General features: G+C 36.5%; 1 non-coding gene across 1 annotated transcript; it reads left to right on the top strand.

Annotated features, from left to right (window-relative positions):
* Nucleotides 1–1,186: 1,186 nt before the first annotated feature.
* On the top strand, nucleotides 1,187–1,288 carry LOC121166776. Its single transcript, XR_005885480.1, has one exon. It is a non-coding gene; the product is annotated as a U6 spliceosomal RNA (small nuclear RNA).
* Nucleotides 1,289–25,531: the final 24,243 nt, after the last annotated feature.

Here is a 25,531-nt window from a genome sequence, read left to right as displayed (position 1 = left end):
AGCGGCACTCATCAGCCTCTGCTTAGTTCTTCGACTCGAGAACTTTTAGGGCAGTCAGCTGTAATTCATTTCATACTTTCATGAAGCGTTACTTCCTATTGGTTGTATTGTGCAATGAATCTGAGTTTGCATTCACTATTTTATAATTTTAGAGCTTCTGGTTGTTAAAATTTCTCTTTGCCCTGGGCCCAACATTTTCTGTGTTACAAAAATATAGAAAAGCATTTATCTATTTTAAATGTTTTTATGGTAAAACTCCTTAATCTGTTCAAAACACATCATTCTAGCTCTTATGTCTTCCTAAAAAAAAAAAAGAAAGAAAATCCTCATGAAATCAGTGATCTGGAAACAAATGCGAGGATTTCACGAATCATGGGATAAATGTCATTTTTTGTTCATTCTGTTACAGGAGGAACGGAGACCCTGACAAGTCCTGAACACATTATGCTTAGTTCACTTTTGAAACAGGTTATCAGACTACATGCACCTAAACATTTAAATGTTAAATTTTAAATAAATATTTTAAAGAATATGCTCTTAAATATTGTAATATTATACAATTCTTGCCTTTTTCATTTTACATGAATTCCCTAAGTCTTTTTAAGAGATTTCAAAATTTAGAAACTGTTATCAAAGGCAGAATATAGCAAAATAGAAAGAGGTGTTTTAGATATCCAAAATAATAATTTTTTTTAAAGATTAGTTTTATTTTTATTACAAAGTTAGATGTATTATACAGAGAGGAGGAGAGACAGAGAGGAAGATATTCCGTCCCTAAGTGGAGCGCAACAGAGAAGCTGAGCCGATCTGAAGCCAGGAGACTGGAGCTTGTGCTGGGTCTCCCACATGGGTGCAAGGTACCAAGGTTTTGGGTCATCCTTGACTGCTTTCCCAGGCTACAGCAGGGAGCTGGATGAGAAGCAGGGTGGTCAGGATTAGAACCAGCGCCTATATGGGATCCCAGCACGTTCAGGGCGAGGACTTTACTCTCTTGGCCACCGCGCTGGGCCCATATATCCCAAATTTTGAATAAATAAAGGAATATCTTTGCAAATCAATATATTGAAGCTATAATTTTTGAAATTTGTGTATTTTGAAGGAAAGCTGATTGGAGCTGTGAACCTAGCTAATTGATTATATCACAGCTAATGAAAATGAATATATTGAAAAATATATATATGTATACTCGCTTCAGCAGCACATATGCTAGAATTGGAACGACAGAGAGCAGATTAGTCTGGCCCTGCACAAGGATGATACGCAAATTCATGAGGCATTCCATATTTTTAGGGCCTGGCGCGATGGCCTAGCAGTTAAAGTCCTTGCCTTGAACTCACCGGGATCCTGTATGGGCACCGGTACTAATCCCAGCAGCTCCACTTCCCATCCAGCTCCCTGCTTGTGGCCTGCGAAAGCAGTCGAGGATGGCCCAAAGCCTTGAATTCCTGCACCCATGTGGGAGACCTGGAGGAAGTTCCTGGATCGTGACTTTGGATCAGCTCAGCAGCGGCCATCGCGGTCACTTGGGGAGTGAATCATGGGTCAGAAGACCCTATGTATTATTTTTTGATATATATATGTATATATTTCTGAGACCAAGATATCTGCCTTGGAATATCCAGTATGAGTTCGTGGCTGATCACATCAGCGGTGATCTGGAAGCATCTTCTATACAGTCAGGGTTCCAGCTCAGTCTCCAGGTTTGCTATTCAAGAAATGAAGCATGTGATGAGGCAGCAGATAATGACACATGCCGGTGTTGCCACAATCCACTGGTAAAGCTCAGCGGAAGTCCTGCCTTCTGCCTCATCCCTAGCTAGCTGTTGCAGGTGTTTGGGAACTAAACCAGCACATGGACAATCTCCCTCCAGTTTTTCTATCTTATTCTCTGTCACTTTGCCTTTCCAAAAAAAAAAAAAAAAAGATTGAAAAATTAAAAGATAAACTGTTCTCCTTTGAAAAATGCATTTGTCTTCTTTCATAGTCCGTGGAGGAATTTGCAACCTTGGGTACAGAAGAAGATGTGAGACCAGGGGTTCACTGCACTAGCTCACCGCATTTGGTGTTGTGCTTTCTTAGCTTCTTCTATTTTCCAATAATTTTGCTCAAATTATAAAATAGCAAAATGAACTCACATGAAATTATATGCCAGAAGATAAACTTTATCTTTTTGTGCTTCATACTTAAATTGCCATTAATTCCCTAAAGTGAGGAAAGTAATTGTCTGTGGAACTTTTGGGAAATCTTTAGGCAGATTTTATTAAATTGAGACACTATCCAGCTAGCTTGCAATCGAACTGCCTTCATGGCTAATATTTTATGAAACATAGCATGGTATGGCTTATGAAGGTACATATGTACAATGTTGCTACTTCTCTTTTTGCTAAATAAAATATTAATTTCAAACACACAGTGACAGACATACGGTGACACAGACACAGAGACACACGGAAAGAGAAGCTTCCACCCACAGGTTCACTCTCCAAACACCTGTGGCAGACAAGCTGTGGGCCTGCAGAAAGTCGGAAGCAGGAATCCCATGCTGATCTCTCACTTAGCTGGCAGGGGACACTCCTGAACTCTCTGGCACAATAGTGGGTGGTTATCAGAGACGTGAACCAGTGCTGCAGTGTGGGATGCCAGTGTGACAAGTGGCAGATTACTGCGCCGCTCTCCAAGGTCAGACCTCTGTCACTGTGTTTTGATATATGTGCTAGTTTCACATTTAAGATTATAATTTGGGGCCCAGCGCGGTGGCGCAGTGGTTAAGGTCCTCGCCTTGCACGCCCGGGATCCCATATGGGCGCCAGCAGCCCCGCTTCCCTTCCATCCAGCTCCCTGCCTGTGGCCCAGGAAAGCAGTCGAGGACGGCCCAAAGCTTTGGGACTCTGCACCCACGTGGGAGACCCGGAAGAGGCTCCTGGCTTCGGATCGGCATAGCACTGGCCGTTGCGCTCACTTGGGGAGTGAATCATCGGATGGAAGATCTTCCTCTCTGTCTCTCCTCTCTGTATATCCGTCTTTCCAATGAAAAAAATAATAAAAATAAAATCTTAAAAAAAAAAGATTTACTTATTTTTATTGCAAAGTCAGAGATATACAGAGAGGAGGAGAGACAGAGAGGAAGATCTTCTGTCTGATGATTCACTGCCCAAGTGACTGTAATGACCGGTGCTGCACCGATCCGAAGCCAGGAGCCAGGAACTTTCTCCAGGTCTCTCACACAGGTACAGGAACACAAGGCTTTGGGCCATCCTCGACTGCTTTCCCAGGCCACAAGCAGGGAGCTGGATGGGAATTGGAACTGCCGGGATTAGAACCGGCGCCCATATTGGATCCCAGCGCAGTCAATGTGAAGGCTTTAACCTCTAGGCCACAGTACCGGGCCCTTTCTTGGATATTTTTAAACAACAAAATTACATATTTATAATTTCTACAATAGCAATTTTTCAATTTACTGAATTTATTTTGCAACTTTAAATTTTTGTATATTAATTCATTAATTGTATATTCATTACTATAAAGAAACTAAAAAAGAGACAGCAAGAAAACACAAGAGAAAGTAGAAGATATTCAAGTGGCTGGTTCACTCCATAAATGTCCATAATTCTGGAATGAATCTTGGAATCTAGACTCAATAAAGACCTAGTTGAATGGTTGAAAGAAAATTATTGAACTATCTGTTTTATCTCCCATGTTCTGCACCAATATTATCTTACAATCAAGAAACAGAGTTGGGATTCTAACCCAGGGACTCCCATATGCAACAGTACTGTCATGTGTCTTCACCATTAAACTCTCTGAAATTTTTACATTGTATTCAAAGTTGAAAAATATGTGGCAAAAGAAACAATTTTTGTAGGAATAATAAAATATGCTTCATATGACCATAGTGTGAGAATATCATGTATAATTAATAATATAACCATAGTCAAGGGCATGGTCCAAATAAGAAATTCTATAATACAAATGTTCTCATTTTTGCTGCAGAAAGTTTGTCTACATATTATATTTATATTTCAGTCTATGCGCTGAAACTTCAATTTTGCTTGTTGTTCTGAAATTGCTGATGTTAAATCTGTCAACAGAGCAAATATAGAATATTCGCAGAAGGTACCTTGGGGCTAAAGTCCTCCCCTTGCCCATGTTGAGATACCAATAGGGGCACCAAATCTAGTCCCAGTGGTCTTGCTTCCCATCCAGCTCCCTGCCTGCGGCTTGGGAAAGCAGTCCAGAACAGCCCAATTATTTGGGACCCTGCACTTGCGTGGGAGATCCGGAAGAGGCTCAGGGCTCTTGGTTTCAGATCGACATAGCTCTGGCCATTGCAGCCACTTGGAGAGTGAATCAACACGTAGAAGATCTTCCTGTCTGTCTTTGCTCCTCTCTGCATATCTGACTTTACAATAAAAATAAATAAAAATCTTTTTAAAAATTCCAAGAAAATGAGAAAATAAGGTGAATAAAAATATTTTTTGGAAAAGTAATGTTTATGTCATCAAATTTATTTTTTTAAAGATTTATTTATTTTTATTGCAAAGACAGATATACAGAGAGGAGGAGAGATAGAGAGGAAGATCTTCTGTCCGATGGCTCATTCCCCAAGTGAGCGCAACGGCTGGAGCTGAGTCAATCCGAAGCCAGGAGCCAGGTGCTCTTCTGGGTCTCCCATGCAGGTGCAGGGTCCCAAGGCTTTGGACCATCCTCGACTGCTTTCCCAAACCACAGGCAGGGAGCTGGATGGGAAGTGGAGCTGCCAGAATTAGAACTGGCGCCCATATGGGATCCCAGAGGGTGTAAGGCGAGGACTTTAACCACTACGCTGTGGCGCTGGGCCCTGTGTCATCAAATTTAGTACCTTCTCTAGTGAACAGTATGTTCTGTATGAGATCACAAATGTGACAATTGTCACATACTGTTGATGAGAAAAGGTGTTTATTAATGAAAGAATCAAAATATGAATGCTATTTCTGTATGCTCTATTTAGAATAGCTATGTTTGGGTAGGTGTGATGTTGAAAAGTTAACCTCCACATACTGTAACCATCATTTTTGTTTAAAGTTTTCTTGGGAATACATGTTCTTAGACTAGAATGTTAGTCTTAGCAATCCGACTGTCTGTTTCAGTGATGTTGCAACAAGGACATCACAAAAGCGTCGCTGCTCAATTCAAACCCTCCAGCAGGGCTAGATACTTGCAGCAGGTGTGCGTTGTCTGCTTTCCTGTAACATCTGTCTTTTTCTTGTGGTGGCAAAATCGTCATGTGTTAATCCATAACAAATTCAAGTAGTTTTGTTTGGCTGTTTTAAAAGCATTTTCATCCAAACTGCTATAAGAATAGAGACTATAAATTGGTTGGCATGGATTGCCCATGGCAGCACATTTTTAAATGAAAGTGTTCATTGTCAATGGATTTTATGCAGAGCCTTAAGACGTTGCTCAAATCGCCAGCAGTCAATTTAGCCATGTTAATCTGTGTGCCTGAGGGCCTAATGCTTAGGAACGCTTTTGGCATGTTTTCATAGACTGCTCATAATGATTATGTGGATGAACCATGGATTCCAGTTGTCTGCATTACAATCTCCTCATTTTATGTTTTGGAAAAGGGAAAGAAAAGTAACTTTCCCCCAATTACACACCATGTACCCACACACAAATGGCCATAATCTTTTGGAAGAAGGCACGAGCATCCATTTGACGTGAATAAATATTTCTTTGTAAAGAAAATATTAAAAATGGATTGTGTATACAACTGAACTCAGCTTGCACAGCTATAAACTTGTGGTCTATTTGACCATTTTATTCAGTTGTTTACAGTTTTATAAGACATACAAGGTTACCATAGCAACAATTCTGAATAAGCATGGTAGAAATCTTATTCCACTCCAGGAAAAAAAAAAAAAGAAAAAAAGAGCAAGAAGAAGAAGAAGGCCACTTTGACACAATGTGTGGCATACATTATAGGTTGAAGTTAAATTTTTATCTTATTTTTTTCTGAGAATTCTCTTCCACAAATTCTATGTGTTCCCCTTAAAATTTATTAACCTGAGAGTGAAATATAGTCTCAATTTCAAGTAGCATCATCAACAATACAGTACCTAAGCTACTCTACACGAATTGTTCCTAGGTTGCTGTTCAGCCAGCAGGCAGTGGTAATCTATAAAGCTTAGGTTTTGTTACATGAATCTCTATTTCTTACAAGGAAACATCCAATTTTCCTTTTTTCTGAACTCACAATATATGTTACATATTCTCAAATTCTGAAATTCAAAAATTTAGTTGTGAATTCATCATTCTAATTCCTAAAGTGTGATCAAGTGTCTGCTTTAATCCAGTCAATGCTTATAGCATATGCAAACAACGGAAAAAAACACATATACATCATTAGAAGGATTGATATGGTGGACGCTACTTATTCTGTTTATTCCAAAACATCAAAGAATTTTTTCTACTTTATTTCAAATTAAATTATTAATCATTATTTTAGGCCCATATGCCTATATCTCAAAACATGTAATTAGGGTATTTAATGTATTTAAGAGTCCACACCTGTCTAATTATCAACACATGAGATCAAGCAAAACACTTTTAGATATTACATTAATTGTTAAAAATTGTTCATCTGTATGTAAAATAGATATGGCACGCACAAATAAAACCAAAGAAATATAAAAACATAATCTCTGTAAAATTTGATCAGTGAGGAAAACGCGACAGCAGTGTGCACCCAGAAACAGCTGAAATGGTGCGTGTTGAGAACTGCGCGAGTGGGTTGGATACACGTGCTAACATTTGAAAGCCAAACAAATGAGTTTTCTTCTGAAGTTATGATCATGGCAGGCAACAACCTAAAAACGGTCATTTATACTGCTCTGTCTTGAAGAGCATGTGGAGCGTTTCCTTGGTGGCTCATTACTTTGAACATTGAAATAAGTTGGTAAACTCACAGAAGGCCTTTCCCTACACAATAAAATGAAGGATAAATTCTTCAGCCCATTAAGAGTGGTTTTCAGTCATCAGTGAATGCTGCCATACAGCTCCCACTGAGAACTGCTAAATAAAAAGAGTAAGCATGTTCTGGGAGGAAAAAAAAAAATATTCTTAAATGAATAATACAGAGAATAAGAGAAGCGTAACACATTGTACCAGAAACAATATGGTGAAATATTGAAACATTCTAGGAATAATCAATTTTTAAGCCTGAAAATATGGAACAGAATTAAACTCATTCCATAACAACAGAAATTCAAAGGGAGCTTTGCAAATGCCATGCACCAGAAAGAGGAAAAAAGGGGAAAGGAAGAAAAAGTCATATTTCCTATCATATGTAATATTTTGCTTCCTATTCTTGTTTTATATGAGTTATATATAAAATAACATAGAAATGCAATTTTGATTCAACCTTTCAGATTTACACACTACTATGACATTTGATATTCTTTCATCTCTTCATATTTATCACATCTTATGATTGATTGCAACATATTTATATAAAATTTCAGGAATGAAAAAGCTGAATAATTCTTAAAGGAAAATGAATTTTCAGTCTTTTTCTTGGACATTTCCTAAATGGATTTTGAAGTTAAAGAGCATGGAACTTGCATTATCTGGACATCTGCCTCAGACATTTTACAATATATTTGTAGCTTGGTTATCTGAAGAGTTCTATTTTCTTAAATAGACTGTAAAATACTTCCACAACCAGGTTTTCTTGGTCAGTGAGATCAATTTATATCATAAAGTCTTTTATATATGTATATGTATGTGTATACAATATATGTATGATTGTGCTACATAAATGGTAATTATGCACATAATAAGTGTGCATATGTTTGCATAATTCTCTTATATTTGCACATGCTGGGATCCTGTACGGGTACCGGTTTTTATCCCAGTGGTCCCACTTACCATCCAGCTCTCTGCTTGTGACCTGGGAAAGCAGTCGAGGATGGCCCAATGCTTTGGGACCTTACATCCAAGTGGGAGACCCAGAAGAGGCTCCTGGCTCCTGACTTTGGCTCCGCATAGTTCTGTCCATTACAGCCACTTGAGGAGTAAATCAATGGACAGAAGATCTTCTTCTCTATTTCTCCTTCTCTCTGTATATCTGACTTTCCAATAAAAAATAAAATAAATCTTTAAAAATGTGGTTATACATATTGTGTATATTAAAAATCATGAGTAGAGATTGGGTTTATGACATAGTTAATTGCCAAGAACAAAATAAGAGGAACATTGTAGTCAAATATTACTTTCTTAGACATATGACAGTTTAACTTGAAACTCTTTGCTTCTTGAGTTTTTGTTTTGGTAATAGTTAATCATTAGAATAAAACAATTTCAAAGGATATGCAATTTGACCAGTTAATTGATTCCTAGAATGTTTAATTTCACCATTATCAGTATTGTTTGAAAATTACTTTCACACTGTGCACATGTCAGCAGCACATAAAATGTCAGTATGCTGCTTATTTTAAGAGAATATATTTCAAAGTAGTAAGTAAATTTTTGTTGATCCAGAATCTGACCCACATGGTATCACTTTGATTCCAATTTAGGCAAGTTTGACTAATCTCACACTGCCTTGAAAAACTATAAATTTTGAGCTGTAAAACTCTTTGTGAAGTTTCTGTCTCTTCTTCAACTCCTATCTCCCCTTGAGTTAATCTGCAACAGCTTCTACATCTGGAAGGTGACTTGAGCCATGATCCTTGAAATAATTCCCAATTCGTCAAAACTTATGCAATAACTTTGTCTATCAGTAGTTAGGATTCATATTTACCTTTATATTTTTCCAAGTACCAAGTTTTTTTTTTAAAGAAAACCATTTTCACAATTTCCTGATTAATTTTTGTTGTATGAATGTATGAATTTTATTTTCATCAATTGACAGATATCACAGTATGAATAGAAGAGTTTAAGAACAAGGCAGAGGGAATAACTTCTGCCCCCTAGGTAAAATGTTGAATACCTATCTCATCTCTGTGTGTGCCAAAATGAATAGATGGATACAACAGAAAGTGAGAAAAGGATGAAAGTTTTTTCTTTAGTCATTCAGTTCATGTTTTCTGATAGAATCCATCTTTTTACTGGTAAATCTGTAGTAGTGTTGTAAAAATTAAGTTATTCCCTCTCCCCTTTTTTGAAAGTGACTATTTTATGGTATTGGCTAATGGAACAATTCTGTTTTATCATCATTATGATTATCAAACAAAGAAATGATTTGGCCAAAGCAAATTGACATTAATTTATATCATAAAGTCTTTTATATATGTATATGTATGTGCATACAATATATGTATGATTCTGCTACATAAGTGGTAATTATGCACATAATAAGATGTACATATGTTTGCATAATTCTCTTATATTTATGAAATTTCAGTTGTGCCCCTGTGTCATCCATTTCAAAGTAGATGAATATATACTTCACACCAATAAGTGCTTTTAGTTTTATATTTTTGCCTAATAGTTCACTTAGTAAAGGAAAGTTACCTGTGAAAAATATTGTTGATTCTGATAGACATATGCTTCACTCTTTGGTTTATTAGCAATTATTTACTAACATCTCAGGATAATAGTCTATCAAATATAATATGTTAGTATAGGTACATTCCATGATAATTTGAACAAAAAACTAAAAATGGTATTGCTTTTGCTTAGTGGTATGTGTATATTCTAATAGCAAAACTTTCGATACTCCCGTTTTTCTTTATGATATGACTCTAGATTTTGCAAAAGAGCATCCCTTGATCTATGTCTAGCAAGGAAGGCATTTGGATCAGTAGCGCTTAAGGAACACCCACAGTTTTCAGATTGTCAAAAGTTAGGCATCAGTCTGGTGAATGCATCCCTTCCTGAACAAAGGGACAGTTCAACAGAGAGTACCTGATTGTAGCAGTTCAGCAGAAGAGTATTTGACCATATCTGCAAAAGAGATAGACAGAGAGAGAAGAGACAAAGTGAGTAAATAAAAATATCACCATCAAGCTGCAAACTGTTACTGATTGATGGATGCATTCACCAAGTATTTGTTTTTGGAAGTATGTACAATGTTTGACACATCTTGAAAGAAATGTAAACTATCTTAAGTCAATGCTCAAGCTATGTATTTTTGTTGCTGCCACAGAGTTTCACTTGTGTCACTAAATTTACTGGAAGTGTTGAAGGAAAGAAAACTCAAGGGAGCCACAGATGTTTGTAGTTTTCATTTGCAGAACTGAGTACTTGCAAACAGTTATTTAATGCACACATGATTTTAGATGATTATTTTCAGATACGCCTTCAATCAGTATTGCCTACAGTTAGAAAGAGATGCATAATAGTTTTCAGAGGACATGTTTTGGGTTAGCTCAAGTAGTTATGCTTTATATTTCTATTGTTGGTCTTCATACTAAAAAGATTTTCTTACACAATTTTCTCTCTGTCTTCATTTTTCCTGTGTCATTAGCCCCATACCGTCAACCTCAGTTAATATCATTGCTTTGGGGGAGTTATCCTAATCACCTAGTACACAGACCATATTGAATAAGTTAGCATTTCAGGTGCACAGTGATAGCAGACTTTAGTATGCAGGCAGGCACTTTCAATTACAGTTGAAAAGGTAAAAATAGATCCTTAAAAATACAGATTTTTTAATGGATGTTATATAAGAAACTTTGAAAGGGTAGGGGCAAATATTGTACCATATGATATAGAAGCTGCTAACAAGCACAAAACCAAAGGGTTAGAACATATAAAATTTAGAAGTGAGGAAAAATGCCTAAGACCAAGCTGTTCAGCGAGATTATTAGAAAGCTTTCAATACAAACTAATTTAGCAAGATCATTGCTTTTTGAACATATATGAGAACTGATTTGCAGAATTCAGTTTATTAACTGATAGTAGTTTAGTCTTGCATATTCATGTTGATGGTTATTTCAGTGACTTTATTTGTTTCACTGGAAACAACTGATTTAAATGAGAAAAACCAACAGTTTAACACAGACTAGAATTTCCAAATGTTTAGTCAGCTATATAATTAATTTATTTAACATGTTTTCATTTCAATTATTTTTTTAATGGAAAGTTTTTAAGACCCTTAAAAATTAGGTAACTTTTGATACTGTTTTTTTTTTTTTATTTTACTTTTAAACCATGAGTTCTTGACTTAAAATAGTTTTAGCACTAAATCTGTGGTGTCAGTGAAATAATATACTGGAACACTGAGGCTGGAAACCTGAGACCTTGAGAACAGAGAAGTACAACCAGGGAGAATGTGTTTGACAAAATCCGTAGGAACTAGGAGTTTTAAGTTTCACTCAATTCCATTATATTCAATTCAACAAATCTTTGTGAAACACAATACTGCAGAATACACAAGGTGGCTGTCAGAACCACATTTTTTGAAAATTTACCTCTTGAGGATGATATTAGAAGAGGGGGGTACTAGGAAGTAACAGCTCATCACTGTGTTGTCCTTGGGGAACAAAGGAACATGGGTTACTTTCGCTTGTTTTCTGCTGTACCAGCATGTTCGAAAGTCAGCTTTGCATGTTTACATCATGAATCAGTAAGTATTTTGTGTGAATGCTGCCGAAGTGGTGCTCTCAACTCTGTGCCATTAGTAGTGAGGAAAGTAGCAAGTAAGCACCAGGATAATGATAATGAGTCTATGGAGCAGTGAGTCTCTGGCTTCTAGTCTAGACTCCTCTTTTATCTCAAATCTGCCTGTGAATAAATCATTCAAGTCTTTAAGAGTTCAGCTTTCTCATTTACACCTTCAAAATACAAAATATTTTTTGTATTTAACCATGTTTTACTTGTAAAATATGCAATTCCTTATGTTTCAATCTAGAAAAATAGTTTTAAATTCAATGTTGAGTTCAAGGTGATATTCAGTCTTTGATGAAACTGCAATTGGAAAAATAATTGAGAGAGGATTAGGCTGAGTCCATTGAACATCTGTGGAGAATAAAAGTAAGCAAGGTGCATTTGAGAGACTAACTCTTCCTAGTGGAAATCTAGAGACTTGAAAAATTTGAGAGAAATTTTAGAATTTTGTCGGTGAGGCAATTGATAAATGTGCATAAAACTTTAAAGAGTGTTTCTCCCTAGTTAAATGATCAGTACGTACGGTCTGTAATGAGTTAATGGGAAATACATAATATGGAGAAAATGCATGGATTTCAACATTTTTGTACAAAATTGTGTTTATTATTTAAACACATTTTCCATGTATTTTGAGCAATTCTCATATGAGATATATTGCAATGAGAAGCAATTTCTCTTGCATATTATATTTATTGCAAAAACAGCTTTTTAGTTCCTCAATGATTCAGAACTCTTTGTTTTTCTTGCTACTAGCCTGTTTGTAATTTCATCCATGTCTGTAACACCTTACTTCCAGACAATGAGAACTAACCTTTTGAAAATAGCAGTCAATGAAACTGCACTCTCTTGTATTACTTGCGTAGAGTTGAATGTGACATCTACTTGAGCAGACATTCCACTTAGCTGCCTGGGACGCACCGAAGCACTTGTTTGTGGAGACTTTGCAAGGCCTGAGAGAAACTGACTTCCACTGTTCCCAACCATAGGGATCCTCACCAATCTGTTTCATCTAGAATTGAAGCTTGTTATGGCTTAGATGATTGCTAAAAACTAGCATTCCAGTCTCTCAAATTGAATAAATGATATTAGTCTTTCAGAAGCAGCAAGGTTTCTTATATCAATTATGCATTATTTGCTCAGATCTCCAATAAAAATATAAATGCTTCATGTATATATTGTATGAAACACTGCAGCTATTGCTTTTATCTGGATCACGTTTAATATTTTTTGGCATATTTGGAGAAAGCCACCACACATCATAGAAATAAAAGAAAGAAAACACTTAAAATAATGTCCAGAATTAGAGTAGTTAACTCTTGGTAGTCAACACAATACAAAACTGTCATTATGAACACAGAATCTATTTAGAGTTTAAAAATTCTTGTTAGGTCTATGTTTAGAAGTTTGAAGTAGTTGGGAAACATGGAAGTATGCCATACTGCTCCAATGTATGTATCTAATTTTAATAAATGCTTACTACTAGACAGAGTTCTCTATATTATATATAAGCAAATATGAAAAATATTTAAGAAATCCTGGTTTTTTAAAGCTTATGTTGTTATTTAGTTGGAGTTGGCATAATGGTGCAGTGTGCTAATACTCCACCTTGTGGTGCCAGCATCTCATACAGGTGCGGGTTCTGGTCCTAGAGGCTTCACGTCTAATCCAGCTCCAAGCTTATGGCCTGGGACAGAAGTGGAGAATGGCTTAAGACTTAGGTCCCCTGTCTCCACTTGGAAGATCTGGAAGAAAGAAACTTTTTGCTACAAGGTTCAGATTAGCTCAGGTCTGACCATTTACAGGGTGAACCAGTGGATGGAAAACTTTGTATCTCCTTCTGTTTCTTTAAAATCTGCCTTTCAAACAAAAGTAAATAAATATATTTTTTAAACTTATGACATTATTTATTTGTCTGAAAGAGAGAGAACACTGAAATAAGAAGAGACAGTGAATTCTCCCATCCATCTGCTGGTTCATTCCCCAAATGAATGCGACACCCAGGTCTGAGTAAGGCTGAAATCAGAAGCTGGAAATCCATCAGGTGGCAAGTGCCCAAACCCTTGAGTCATCTCCTGATGACTTCTCAGGTGGTTAGCAGGAACGTGGCCGGAAGCAGAGCAGATGGGACTTGTGTCAACCCTCTGATATTATGTGTCAGCATTACAAACTATAGCTTAATACCACAATGACTCCAAATATTTTATTCACCCTGATATTTTAGAGGCAGAATATAACTAAATATTGAAATAGGCAACATAAATTGAGAAATAAATATACGCTAAACAAAGAAATCCTAGTGTGAGTTTCACTTTACTATTTAAAAGTATAAAATCTGAAAATTGTATTTATTTTCCAATAAATGTGTGAGTAAATTGTGCACTGTAGGCTTCTACTCATACCTTCTCCTAAGCATAGGGGAGCCAATTTCTCCAGCTGCCTAGTTGCCAATTGTTCACAGCTAAATCCATTTTCAGGGAATTTTGTTTTCAGAAGAACTGAGATTCTAAGCCCAGGCTTATGTTCTCCTTGGCTAGTAAAGAATTCCTGGCCTGTTGGAGGTAGATTTGGCTTTGTTCTCTTGCCTTGGCTGCGGCAACCCTCAGTTACCGGGCTCTATGCATTGAGGAACTTTTTGTTGCAAATCCACTGCAGAATGTATTTCTCGATGCTCAATATTGTATTCTCTACTCCCATAAACATAAATTTTTAAAGAGGAATATTTATTTACTCAAATGGCAAATTGACGAAGAGGGATAGAAAGAGAAATGGAGAAAGAGTCACAAGAGAGGAAGGACAGAGAGTGAGAGAGAGAGTTTTGGGATGTATATCAAAAGCCTGGGCTAGATCATGGCCAAGTCAGACGTCCTGAACAATGTTTGGCTTTGCCAAGTAGGTAGCAGGCACTCAAGTATTTGGACCACCATCCGGTGTCTTCCTAGATGGGTATTAGTAGAGAGTTGAATGGAAAGGGCAGGAGCTGAGACTGGAACCACCACTCCTGTGTGGGATTCAGGTATCTGACGTGGCTGTTCAACCCACTGCACCATAAGTCCTGCTCCAAAGTACGTCAATTTAGAGAAAATATCTCAGAAATTCCTTCACAAAAGTCAACATACTAAATTCTGTTACCTAAAACTGTATCCTACTTGTTAGATTAGGGAGAAGTACTTTAGGATGCAAAATGTACTTTCTCATAAGTCCAAAGTTGGAGTTGGGTGCAGTGATCCATATCAGTAATATAAAAAGGTACCTAAGCAAAGTTAGATTGGCACGTTTGACTTCCAGAGAAGGAAACAAAGGAAACAAAGTGGCTTTTTTTTTTTTTTCTGTTGCTGACAGAAAAGTTTATTTGCGAAGGGACCAGGTGAGCACGGAAGGGGAAAGCACCTTTGGAGAGAAAGCCCGGAGATGGGGTGCTTCTCGAAAGAGGAGGGAGAAACACCTGGAAACAAAGTTTTGAGGTAGGGATTCTAAGCCCTATTTCAAATCTTGGATTCAGTATATATTGAGCAATTACTCAGCACCTAATATTGTCTCAAATGATGATAATTTAAGGAAGAACAAATGCAAATTCCAGCTTCAAGGGGAGAGCAGTGCTTAAATACAAGGGATGAATAAATCAGTGTTGTCAGTACAGCTACACAGAGATATACTTAATGTCTATCACAGAGCTTCAAACACCAAATGATGTGTTTAAAAACAGCAACTACTGGGTCCTGTGTCAGCATCCCTAACGAGCACTGGCTCACACCCAGGCTGCTCCACTTTTGCTCCAACTTCCTGCTTATAACTTGGGAAAGCAACAAAGGATGGCTTAAGTCCTAGCGCCCATGGATCCACATGAGAGACCTGGAGGAAGCTACTGGCTTCAGATTCACCTAGCTCTGGACATTCTGGTCATTTGGGTACTGAATCAGGGATGGAAGATCGCTCCCACCCTGTCCCTTGTTTTCTTTCTGTAAATATGCTTTTCAAGTAATAACAAACAAACAAATAAATACAACTATTTAACACTAGTAGAATTTGTAAAACACAGGTTTATATTTCAATAAACAATACAAATATTAGCTATTGATATAATAAATAAATAATATTTAATTCAGGTTTCCTCAATTAAGCATTGTATAATCACACAAAGCAATATTTCCATCTCTGCAGATATTAGTCATTTTAAGCAGTTCACACTGTTTGTAATACAATCTATTGTCTACAGACTGCTTAAAATATTATTTTAGGGTGGGGCAATATTTAACACAGAAAAACATTTATGTTAGCTCATTTAAAGGCATGGGATATACTTGGATAAACATCAGTGAGTTTGAATACTCACCTAAAGAAATGTTTCTCAGAGACTGTTGTAGAAAGATGGCCCAGGGCTCATTGCCTAATATGTGCCATATATATTTAATTACTGAGAAAGAAGATTATGCTAAGAGTAGCCTTGCAGAGGCACAAGGAAACTGCACAGAACCACAGGAGTGCAGTTAAATCATACCTCTACCATAACATGGTGCTATCCAGAAAAGAAAGTTAGGGATAGCCAGAAAACTCTTTGTGGTTGTGGATGGAGGTGTGGCACCTTGCGGGGTAACACGGAAGGAACAGGAAGTTCAAGGTTTCCAAGAACATCCTTTGTTTAAGCCACTAGAATCAGTTAAAAATATGAACTGTACAAAACCTCGTACTTTTCCATTATTATGTACCTCTAAAAGATCTCCCAAGAGTCATTCTGGAAAATGTTGGAGTGAGGATGTCCATTACTAACATTAAATGACGTAGTGATATAATTTGAATTGCTTATTAATATTATTAATGGAAGTGTAAGTGAAAATTTTATTTACAACCAGAATGGAATCATTTATGCCGGTCAAAAGGTATCTAGAATATTTTGCCCTGCGTGGTGGCCTAGCGGCTAAAGTCCTCGCATTGAACGCGCCAGGATCCCATACGGGTGCCGGCTCTGATCTCGACAGCCCACTTCCCATCCAGCTCCCTGCTTGTGGCCTGGGAGAGCAGTAAAGGCCGGCCCAAAGCTTTGGAACCCTGCACCTCTGTGGGAGACCTGGAAAAAGCTCCTGGCTTGTGGCTCCTGTCTCCTGGCACCAGATGGGCACAGCTCTGGCCGTTGTCACTAGGGGAGTAAATCATCAGATGGAAGAGCTTTCTCTCTATCTCTCCTCTCTGTATATCTGACTTTTCAATAAACATAAATAAATATATTTTTAAGTATTTAAATTATTTTGATGATCACGACTGAGAATAACCTCACTGGGCCAGGCTCTCCGTAGGCCACAAGAATTCTGGAGGTAAGTAGGAGGTCTCTCTGGGGTCTTGAGGTGTCCTGTACCTTGCTTTTCCAAATACGTAGTCACAGAAAATCTTCACTTCGACAATTTTGTACCAGTTACACATCATAAAAAGGTGAACAAGAAATGACTTCACATAAAATACTAAATGGAAACATAAAGTCACTGCTTGCTCTGCTGTACTAGAAATAAAAATGAGTAAATAAGCTGTGAAACTGAATCTACTAAAAACTTGGTGAGTGTTCTTGAGAGAGAATTAAGGGGGCATACTGTGAGGCAAGTGCCTGAAAATTAATCAGTTTGTCTGAGAGGCAGAGGAAGGCATGTCTATAGCTCAACGTTGACCCCAAATTGAATAATAGAGGGCTAAGTTGCAAAGAGAGAAAGATTAACGCACATCAGCACAGAAAATGATGCTTAGGTGAGTGTCCATCAGGAAGATATATCCGAGAAAAACATATCTCACATCCGAGTGACATATCACTTCACCCAATTAGAATCATTATTACTTATTCAAAACTGAAAACAATAATAAATGCTGGACATACTGTGAACACTTACACACTATGAACCTATGAGTTTAAAGATTCCTCAACAGAGAACATGGGTCAATGGTGAGATCCAGTGGGTTAAGCTGCTGTTTGCTCATCCAGAACCCCATAACAGAGTGCCATTTCAAATCCCCACAAGTTTGCCGGTTTGCTTCCAACTCAGTTTCTTACTAAGACGCCTGAGAAGGCAGTAGATGATGTGCTTTGGTCACTGCAACTTATATTGGAGACCTGGAGGAAAATCTTAGCTCCTGACTTTGTAGTTATCTAAAAAGTAAAGCAATGGATGAACTACGTCTATCTCTTTCTGTCTCTCCCTCCAAATCAGTAAGAATATGGAATCAATGCCCTTGACCATCAGTTGATGGCTATGGAAAGAAATATGTAAAATGCTGCTTCAAAAAAGAATAGCACAAAATGAAAGAAAATGGAGATCATTGGCTAAGTTATTAAACCGGATATGGAAAGGTAAATTCATATATTTTTCATAGGTATATATAAATGTTGTCTTCAGTTACTTTTACCCCTATATAATATTACACACTGTTTTCCCATTTCACAATCCTTGTCATGAACTACACCATATGAATAATAATACCTCTCTATCATGAACAATAATATTAATGCATGTTAGACAAACCTGAATATACAAAAATGCTAAAAAAAAAGTATGGGGAATATTCTTTGCATATTTCTGTATTACTTGCTTTTAAAAAGAGAGAGAGAGAGAGAGAGAATTATCTTTATGCCCTGACTTCTTTTGTAATAATTCCAGGTAAACTCTATATTAACAGACTCTCTATACCCATTATTTTCCCTGTGGACTTAAATGTATGCAACACTAGCAGATAGGATTAGCTTTCCTTTCAGTCCTCCCAAAGGTCTCTTAAACTTTATTTCTTTATCGTCATCTAATTCCATCACTCTTGAGACAATGGAGAAAAGCAAGAGACTGCTTCTTAGGACTTCAGAATATGATGATGAAGAGCTTTGAAGCAAGATACCACCTACCACCATGTGCCAAATCTACATGGAAATAAAAGCACTTACATCTTGGGGGAGGTGCTGTGGCATAGTAGCTTATGTCAGCACTTGTCAGGCTCATATCGCTGAACAGAGTGTAGGTTTCACCCTCACGTGTTCCACTTCCTATTCAAAATTCTTGCTAATGCACTTAGGGAAGCAGTGGGTGATGTTTCTAGTACTCGAATCCATGTTACTCATGTTGGAAACCCAGATGGAATTCCTGGTTTCTGACTCCAGCCCGGACTGGACCTGGATGTTGCAGCCATATGTGGAGTCAATCACTAGATAGAAGTTCTCTCTGTTTACCTTTATCTTTAGCTCTTTCTCTGTCACTTTCCTTTCAAATAAATAAACTGCTTTTTAAAGAATTAATCTTGTTGAGAAATCTACTGATGATAATCACAATTGATACTGAAGTGTACCTTGAAGAATGGACACAATTTTAATATTAAATACATTTTTAATACATTACTGGTTTACCAGAGTCAAGATTATTTTAAGGATTTATTTTACTTTTTTTAAAATGCACGTTTACAGAGAAAAAAGGTAAAACAGAGAAAGACAAAGAAACTTTCCTTACACTGGATCGTTCCCCAGATGGCTACAACTGGTGGATCTGAAGCCAGGAGTTTCTTCCAGGTTTCCGACATGGATTCATGGGCCTAAGGACTTAATGTGATCCTCCGCTGATTTCCCAAGCCACATGTATGGAGCTTCATCAGAAGCAGAGCAGCTGAGACCCCACAGGCGCGCATATGGATTCTTGACACACATGCAGAAGCCTAGCTTACAAGGAAGAGTAACAGCCCCAGAGATTTTTTTTTTCTATTTTTTTTTAAGATCTATATATTTTCACTCAAAAGGCAGTTTATCAGAGACAATGAGAGACAAAGAGAAAGATCTTCCATCTGCTGGTTCACACTCCCAAATGACAACTATGGCAGGAGCTGAGCCCATCTGAAGCCAGAAACCATAAGCTTCTTCATCATGTTCCATGTGGGTACAAGGTCCCTACGATTTGGACCAACCTCTATTTCCCAGGCCACATGTAGGAAGCTGGGTGGTAAGTGGAACAGCCAGGATAGGAACTAGTGCCCATATGGGATGCTTGAGAGAAATAATTAGCCAATTGAAACATTATGCAAGGTTTTAGATATGATCTTCTAAATAAGTTCTTAAAAGCAAATAGAGCTTTCCCTGCTGCAATCATGATGACAAAGTAAGTCCCATGGACTGCAGTGTACAGAAGGCTAGGTTTCATGGGAGCTCCTACTAATATAATTAGAGAGCAGAATAATTAGAAAAATATTTTTTTGGAAAACATTTGCATTTGAAAATAAATTTTCATTGCATCTACTCTGAACTCCTTGACTTTGTATTTACTTTCCTAATATCTAGAGTTATGCTGAACATATGTTATGCACTTCAGAAAGTAACATTTTTAGTATCTATTAAGGCAACATGCCGGTGGAGCACCTATTGTGTTCCAGGCATTAGCATACAGACACAGAATTACAGGTTTGGGTCAGTGTAGTTACATTCATAGTGATGAGCTGCAGGAATTAATTTTTCAGTTTAGTCAGCATAGTTCCTTAGTCATAAGCAACCTTCTCCTCGGTAATGGACGTGTTGGTATATAATCTTTCTGGGTCTGATACTGATGGTCTTTCTCACAATAAATTATCTTCTTCAGTCCCTCATTTATACAGAGAGTGTGTCATAATGGATAAACAAAGGCTTTAAGCAAGCATTAAATCCGTGTTTTAAGACTTTAATTTTTCTTCATAAAAACATAGATTTTATATAAATGCTGTACTTAAATGAGGAAAATCTAAGTTACAAATACTCAGTATAATACATTGCTAAGGCTTCCTCCGGAACTTAGTATTCTTGTGGCAACTCTCATAACACAATATATTTTGTCCCCAAATCATTTAATTCAGAGAAATTTAATCTAGAACAAAAAAAAATATTCTATCATTCATTATGAGCTGGGACTATTTCAGTGGAAAAACAAAATGAGAAAAGAACTTCAATATTAACAACAAAATATGATAAAATGCTGCATACAGTTTATACATCTAGGATGCAACAGCAAATAAGTAAATTATATTCTACACTTCATGATGTGAACCAACTTATAAGAAAACAAAAATTAGCCTGTAATTTGGAAAGTAATTTCTACCATAAAATCAGAAGGAATTACTCTTTGGGGGACCAAATGGTGAACAATAACATGTAGAATTCTGTTCCAACAGTAATCACTTTTTCTCTGCACTGTCAGAATCAGTGGGTCACACAGCAAGACTGGGACTTTAGAAAGCTTAATCATCTGGATGTGAACAGAAAGGAAATATTTAAGAAAACAAGCACATCCAGGAATTCCGTACTGAGTGTACCACTTATTTTGTCTTTTACATGGCAATTCACATTTATTGAATTACTACAGTTATGTTACAAAAAAATACCCATGAATGAAGGCTTTACTGTATGTTTGACCATATCAAAATTTTATCAATATAAAATTGGTCAGTTTTCACTTTGAGGCTTCCAGTTGGACACACAATCATTATACTCAAATGTTTGGTCATAGAAAGCAAATAAACATCAAATTAAATCTATGATCACATAAACATTATTAAAATTATTCACCACATTCACATTCACTTTCACAGCTTAGCATTTTGAGCATAACATTGCACATATGCAACAACCACTATCCAGCAGAAATACTCAACGTGAACATTTGGTATTGCAGAAAATACCTTTTGCATGAGCTAGTGAAAAATTTAGTGTGGAGTTTTTGATTCCCTCTTCACATACTCTTCACTGGTGAGTTACAGCAACCACTCCAAGTTCACAGCAAGTAATGTGTATTTGGTATTTTCCCTGAATGCTTATCTTGTCTTGTTTCAACGTTTACAGAGATATGTACCAGGAGTACTCCAGTATTTTTTGTGATGTAAAGGAGTGAACCTTTACACACTTTAGAAATATAGACAAAACAGTCATGGACAGAATTAATATAAGTGATCATTTGTGTCAAAGACAGATTCCTCTTGTTCACTCATTCTGGTACCCAATTACAACTTTCAGAAAATGATATACAAACATAACAGCATTTATGAGATAAGCCTGCTTTTTAAAACCTGGAAATAATTTCTGAATATAAAGATGCCAAAAAGGAATTTCTCAAGGTGCATAAAGCATGAATATGCAATGCAATTCTGACAAATGTAATACTCACATGAAATTTATTGAAGAACTTCTTTAAAGGAGTACTTCTCAAAAAAAAAAAACACAAAACAAAAACCTGTGCAAAAGTCTTTGGCCTTCATATTTGATCAACTGCACTGTAAATTTACACATTACACATGAAACTACTAGGGCCATCTTCTATCAAGTCATATGGATAATGCAAAGTACTAGACCCTGATTTAGAGAATGAGAATTAGTAGATGGAAAGAATTTTAAGTGAAGACAGTATTAGCAGGTGAAACTGCAGAGTTCTTTGCATGTAAGATGGTTTAAAAATTATTTGCTTAAGTTATTTTTAATAACACATTTTGCTGCTTGGAAACACAGTTTTCCAAACTGATAATAAACATAATAATAATAACATTAGAAAGTTGAAACTATGGAATATGGAGTGATGAAAGGTAATATTAATAATGGAAATGGATGTTCCTTATTCCTATACTTTTACATTATTGTACCTAAGCAATAAAGACGTGATCAGTATAGTATTGTTCCTTAGTTATCCATGTAGTCTAAATATCATTTACAGAAGATAGCTTTAAGAAGAATAGTCTTGGGCCCTGCGCGGTGGCTCAGTGGTTAAGGTCCTCGCCTTGCATGCCCGGGATCCCATATGGGCGCTGGTTCTAATCCCGGCAGCCCTGCTTCCCTTCCAGCTCCCTGCTTGTGGCCCGGGAAAGCAGTCGAGGACGGCCCAAAGCTTTGGGAACCTGCACCCGTGTGGGAGACCCGGAAGAGGTTCCTGGCTTTGGATCGGCATAGGACTGGCCGTTGTGCTCACTTGGGGAGTGAATCATTGGACGGAAGATCTTCCTCTCTGTCTCTCCTCTCTGTATATCTGCCTTTCCAATTAAAAATAATAATAATAATAAAAATAAATCTTTAAAAAAAAAGAATAGTCTTAAATCTGAATAGCTCTGCTACAGTTTGTCCTCCATCACTAACGGTCATTAAGCAATCAAAAGACATCACATTAGGACATCCTTACTAACTTTTTCTCAGGAGTTGGAACAGGAGTCTGTATCATTATCTTCTTGAATCTAAACTTCATTTTAATTGAGTCTCTCTTTAAGAGATATTTTCAACTCTTATGTTCAAAAAAAAGTATTCTATGGATGTGGTAGGTGAAAATGGGATGAAAGATATTATATGCAATTAACAAATTAGACTAATGCTGCTGACCTACTGACCTACTGTAATATTTTTTAAATCAAGTCCTCTGGATGCAGAAGTGAATTATACAGAAAAATTTCAATTTTTGTTTTCTCCTTACTCACATCCCAATGGAATTATTTTCTGGAGGCACAAATGAATAATGTTGATGGAAAGTATAATTTTAACTAGTAATGTTTGAAGCAATCAAAACAAGGTGAATGAAAGGTTTGTTTGCAGTCACTTTATTCAAGTGGTCATCCTCTTCAAGTATGTGAATCAACAAATTGGAGTTGTGCAAAGTAGGCCACAGCTTAGGTTTAACTTTATTCCAGTTAGACTGGTTATCATCCCAAAACAAAATATAATAGAACAGAGGCAAAAAAAAAAAAAAAAAAACAACTAAATGCTGTTAAAAATATTGAGGTAAAGGCTTACTAATCAACTGTTGGTGGCAATGTAAACTAGTACAAGTATTATGGAATACAACATAAAAATTCCTGATATCTAAAAATAAATCTGCTACATGATCTAGCAATTTCATTCTTATGGACTTGCTTAAATGAAATGAAGTAAATATATGAGTGATTTTTTGTATACCATGTGTAATGAAGCTCAATTCATAATAGTTAACATGTGAAATCAGCCCAGTTGTGCATCAATGGATAAAGAAAATATGGAAATACAACACATTAAAAATAAAATTCTGCCTTTTGCGACAAAATGGATGCAACTGGAAAATTTCATGCTTAGCAAAATAAGCCAATCTCAATAAGAAAAATCTCATATAGTTTTTTTGATATATGACAGCTACTTTGAAACACATAGATAAGTATGGAAATGAAATGGTCAGTTTTAGACCGTATTGTCTGTTTTTACCCAATGTTTATACTCCAGGGGAAATGAAGTCTTGTGATCATTCATTTACCATTTATTGAATATTATAATCCATAAGTAACTACACTGTTCAGGATGAAATCAATGCCATTTTAATTCATATTATTGATAATACATATAATAAATGATTGAGTATTTTGTAGTAGAGGTGAAAGAACTGTTGAATAATATTGCGTAACTCGAGAATTGTAGTTTTAAACTTAGAAATATGTAGCATTTTTTAAAATGAGAGGAATACAGACATCAAGATTTTTACCTCTTCAATGTAATTTAATTTTGTTTGTATTTATTTTTAATTCTTCTTATTATTTTATGTTACATTTTCTTAGCCTTTGGAATGTCCTCTCCCCCTTCATGAGTTCACTTCCTCCACTAATGTTCAAAAGTATAGTCCTTGGTAAACAACCCCAAGTCCATCATTCTGCTATTTAAGAGTATCTTGACATTGTAGATACTGACAGTTTTGGAACTAGAGATACATGCTGTTTTGCATCTTCACATCTGGATATAATAGGCTCTGCTACACAGTTACTATTCATCCTCTTAAATAAAAAGCCATAAAATAAAATCAATAACAGGAAGACAAAATAATGTTTTCTACAACTTGAAATTGCTACTGATAGACTAATGTGTTACTGAAGAAATGGAAAAGAAAATCAAGATCCTTAAATATGCATGTGAAAAAAATCAGTTAACATATAGAAGAACATGAATCAGACTCACAGCTGACCTTTCACAGGAAACTCTGAAGTCCAGAAGAGAATGGGGCAACATAATCCAGATTCTAAAAGGGAAATATTGTCAGCCCAGAATAATTTATCTAGCAAAGATTTCCTTTGTCTTTGAGAATGAAATAAAGTTCTTCCACAGTAAATAAAAGCTCAAAGAATTTGCTTATTCCAGCCCTGGGTGAGCAGTGGAAAACAGGCCCAGAGATACTTAGAGGAAATGGCAGTCCATTTGAGACTACAGAGGACATCTGGTGCCATGGCAGACGAAGGAGAACAGAGATTACTGGACTTCCACCCCAGCCAAAGGATGAAAGCAAAAATCAGGTCAAAAGGAGATTCTAGGGTTGACTCAGACAATGGACATTAGAAGTGTTCCCTCATCACCAGCGTCTCAGAACTATCAAAACCACCTGGGCAGAACTGTTAGAGTATGTGCCACAATGGGACCCTGGGTTGATATCGGGTGGCTAGTCCACATCCCCAGGTACTGGGGCACTTGGGAGCCTGGGTATGGCTTCTACCACTGTCTCCCCTCTTCTCCCGGATACAGAAAGAAGAAATGGAAAAATTTGAAACAATGGTCACACCTACTTTCCCCCAATCCCCAATCCTTCCCATCTTGATCAACACTGTAAACATCTTTAAAAGTTAAAAAATAAAATAAATTTTGATTTATAAGTGAAAGGACAGAGAGAATTTTGAAGAACAAATTGGAACATTTAGTGTATGCAGGAAGATATGATTTTTGAGAAAGAAATTAAAAAGAATAACTTTCACAGCTCTGTATTAAATTTCTCCTGAACCTAGACTTTACTGAGTTCCAAACTGGATTTTTCTTTTTAAATAATATTTATGTATTTTAAAACAGAGTTACTTTTAAAAGTACTAGAATTTTAGGTATGATGATCACCAAGAATATTAAAAAGATTAATTTTGAGGAGCATTTGCTTAATTTACATCACTATAAATATAATGGAAAATACATTACTTTAGATATATTTTCCTTATGTTCCAAGAG

Source organism: Ochotona curzoniae, unplaced genomic scaffold (assembly GCF_017591425.1).
Source record: "Ochotona curzoniae isolate NIBS_2020 unplaced genomic scaffold, NIBS_Ocur_1.0 contig_1071, whole genome shotgun sequence".
In the NCBI taxonomy this organism is placed as follows: Eukaryota; Metazoa; Chordata; class Mammalia; order Lagomorpha; family Ochotonidae; genus Ochotona; species Ochotona curzoniae.
The sequence above is the reverse complement of the archived record's forward strand: the minus strand, read 5'-3'. Positions and strand labels throughout refer to the sequence as shown.